This window comes from Trichoplusia ni, chromosome 7 (assembly GCF_003590095.1).
Source record: "Trichoplusia ni isolate ovarian cell line Hi5 chromosome 7, tn1, whole genome shotgun sequence".
Classification (NCBI taxonomy): Eukaryota; Metazoa; Arthropoda; class Insecta; order Lepidoptera; family Noctuidae; genus Trichoplusia; species Trichoplusia ni.
Window position 1 is genome coordinate 12,638,376 of NC_039484.1, and position 4,062 is coordinate 12,642,437.

Consider the following 4,062-nt stretch of genomic DNA (forward strand, 5'->3'; position numbering starts at 1 on the left):
CGACAGCTCACTTTGCACGTCTTTGTGACACGATTCTATTCATAAACTTGTTCATTAATCCAGCAACGCCAACTAAACACAGCCAATTAGAGATAAATCAAAATTGAAAGCCTAAGTCATGAGTCCTGTTGGATAGTAACTGGTTAATTAATTGCTTTGATGTCTAATTAAAATTAGTGAGATATATTAAGAGTAGCTCCTATTGTTTTGTGGCATCTTAGATCTCTTTAGATCCATGAAATGTGTTGTTGCAAGCGTTTATTTGGTTTTGTCCTCTGGTTTGTCAGCAATCAAATCTTGCAAGTTAAATTCAAAGTTCTTTTGCAGATATACTAAAAAAAAATCAAAGTAGACACGTAGCCAAAACACAATTACTATTATGATAAAAAGTGTTATAAAAGCTTGTAGTTTCTTGTAATTTAATAAAGTAACATTTGATTTAAGTTTCCGTTTGTTGTTTATTCAGATTTTGTCTGATACAAGCTGGTAGCAGACGAACAGACGGGAGATTTAGTAATTGAGTCCCGTATTGTTAAGCGACTTCAAAAATTAACCAAACTTTGCAACCGAAGGCTCACATATGTGATATTTAAGGCCACAAACATTGAAACTTTGACGGCATTCAAGCTGCCTAATCGTAGCTCAGAAACTCCAATAGAAGCTAACAAGACCGCTCACAAGGCCGGCCATCCAACATCCGACATTAAATCCTAATAATTTACTTACGCTGATCAATAGGTAATTAATTTCCGCACAAACGACGGTAGGCTCCCGTCAAACCCACGTCACGTATGAACTCTATACGTTTGGACGTATGCAGGGTTGCCAATAACACCCTGAAACTCTTGCAAAGTACACCAAAGTTAGACGACGTTGAAAGTTTCAGGGAATTTAGATGTGACAACCCTGGTTATGGAATATGAGTTTAGTATTAAATCGTATGCTCTAATTAAATGTGACGGATCATTGGAGCTTGATCTTGGGGTAACAATGGTTGAAATGAGGTGACGGAGCCTTTCTTCAGAAGCCTTTTCTTTCTCTCTTCCTCTATATTACAAAGAGAACTTTTTTCTCCAGACTATTTTTTTTCTACATAATTATCGCTATAAGCACAATATCTCAATGATATAGAGAGTACTTTTTTGTTTATTTTACATAGACTTGCAATTTCAATGAATGACCATGAGTCGTTAACATAGGACATAAAAAAATACCTACATATTTTTTTTAAAGAAAAAAGTAAACGTTTTAATATAAGCAGGCCTAATGATAATGCTTTTGAACTCCACTAAAATGTTTAAGAAACGGCTTAATAAGGATCTCAGGAGTTTCATTAGGTAAGTATAAGTATTAACAGTCTGAACAGCGTTGATGTCACAGCTGTCGCAGACTTCTTTATTATTCCAAACATCGGCCGAACAGAAGTCGAATATTTTGCAGCACATTTTCTCAGTTATTTGAAATTTAATTGTGGACGTGAGGGAGCAGTGTCTGTAATCTGTTACAATGGATTGCTTGACTTTTGGCTCTGATTCTACCAAGAAAATCTACTTGGATGAACATGTACCACAAGTTTGATAGTTTTTTTCTCAAACATGTTTTGCTCATATTTTGAACAACGTTGAAATTTTTCTCTCTGTCAACAGACATTTAAAAAATAATACAATTAAAAAGTATGTAAGAACATATACAGCCTCCTTCGTATATTTTTCTTTTATCATCATAAAAAAATCTATAGACAGAAAAGGTTTGGTTAGAAATACAAACCTTTAATTTAATACAATTGTTTTTAATTCGTTTGATAGTCATCAAACATATTCGCGATATAAAACTATCATTTCTAATGTATTTAGGTCGTAAAAAAACATTTTTAGAGCTCATAAAATATACAGAATAGTCAACTAAGAAAAACGTGAGATTCAATATTGAATAAGTAAATGAAAACGAAGTATTAAAACTAGAAGTATTTTTTCAATTCTCGCTGGAGTGGCGGAGAAAGACAAATTGAAACTAGGCTGAGATAAAGGTTGTATTAATATCACTTAGGAACTGTCCCTGGTTGCTTAATAACATAGTTACTAAGGAGTACAGTCGGTAACTAAGGTCTATACACAGAGTCAAAATTTCAAGGCTCCTAAATCAAATATTGACGAAGGTGCAAATTCCTGCTGAACAAATATTTACTTTTGTTTATGACTGTACCTTAGTCACTATGCAATAGAAGTTGCTAAATGAGGTTAAGTTTGCGTGTTCTCATAAACTTGTCTTGAATTAAAAAGTTACATACACCTACAATATGCATATGAGTAATCTTTATTTAAGTTATGAATTAAATTATTCTTGTGCATATTTCTTTTTGGCTTTTGTTCCGTGGCAAGCTCCAATTTTCTTCTATGCTTTTTTGTCTAGGTTGTTGATATGCGAGCGTTTTTTAAAAGAGTCTCAATAAAAACGTCATATTTGACCGGGGGGACAAAATTCCTTAGTCGATAATACACCGTGATATTTTAGTCGTCTTACAAAAGCAGCCCAGCTCATGTATCCAATGACTAGAACACGGTCATGATAAAAGATTGGTATTTATGAGATTTGAATAAATTTAAAATGCAATTTTTATTCAATATTATGATGCAATTCGTAGTTTTTTAGAAATACAAATCTGTTGCGAGCGCGGTCCGAGCCTTGTAACAATGGTGAGGGGCGCGGGCGGCGGCGTTTTTATCATTTTAAAGAGTATTTTCAACCGGACTTAAAGATTTTTTAAAGTTTTTTTTTGTAAAATCATTATAACGCGCTTCATTATTATGATTCCACCTCCCGACTTAGATCTCTTGAGTTTTACTTCAGCAATCATAAATTTCTCAGTTTTTCCAAGTTTTTGAGTACTCTAACATCGGATGCAAAAGGTAGATTTTACAATAAGGAGGAACACACAAACAGAGAAGGCTACATCCAATACATAAGTAGCACCATAAGTACCGTGTGACACGGGCTTTGCACATAGATTGGATAGATTAAATCCTCTAATTGAGAGCGCACACACGCAATCTGCGTGCTTCCAGTTATTTCGACAGCGATGCTAAAGGGGTTATGTTTTATCGATCCAGTTTGTGTACTGATACTTTTATCATTTCACAGAAAACTTTGAATGGTATACGATGTCTTTTGTTTAGGGATCACTATTTGACCCCAAAGCTTTGATTTTGACGGTTGAGAATAGATTTCGATTGAATTTTAGCAAAATAATCAATCATATTAATAATTTTATTGAAAGTGTTTATCGAAAGATATATTGTATTAACCTTGGTATTTAATCCTAGAAATATAGCAATTTGCTGCATGATAGTAACATCAAATCGCTCTAGATATCTTATTCAGACTAGAAATACGAACAATCTGCTGCCAAGATTAAACAAGAGAAGAATAGTTCATTAACAGTTAAACGTATTCAATTGTTGGACAATTGAATACGCTTCCAATAATTTCGATAATCTTTAACTATCAATACGAAGTTTCCTATTAGTTTTATTTTCATTACATATAGAGATTGCAACTGGCTTCTCTCAATCGAGTCATCTCCCAAAACACATACAACCTTTGTTTTATTACCTCCCAGGTGCTTCTACATTTCGTCTTTAGGGTTCCTTGCTCAAAGAGTAAAAACGTAACCCCGTTACTGAGGCAGCGTTGTCTCTCCTATCTGTCACCAGGCTGTGTCTCACGAACCGTGTTAGCTACACAGTCACAGCTCAAATTTTCACAGATGATGTATTGTTGTTGCCGCTGTAAAAAAATCCAAGCAAGGTAAAACAAAAGTTGTTACGGTCTTACATTTGTGCGTACCCACTCTCATTTTTTTGTCACCGAACCCATTTGTTTCTCTTCAGCCAACTTGTAAGGAAACCTCCGTGTTGCGACTCTGACTCACACTTACCCTATTTTTATTACTTATCTCGCCCGATGTATTAAAGTTTCATCGTTCGAGGACCCCCATTGAATGTTAATACGGTGATACGGTGAGGGTTTCCAAAGAGGTACATACCTAACGTACTGTTTTATAAG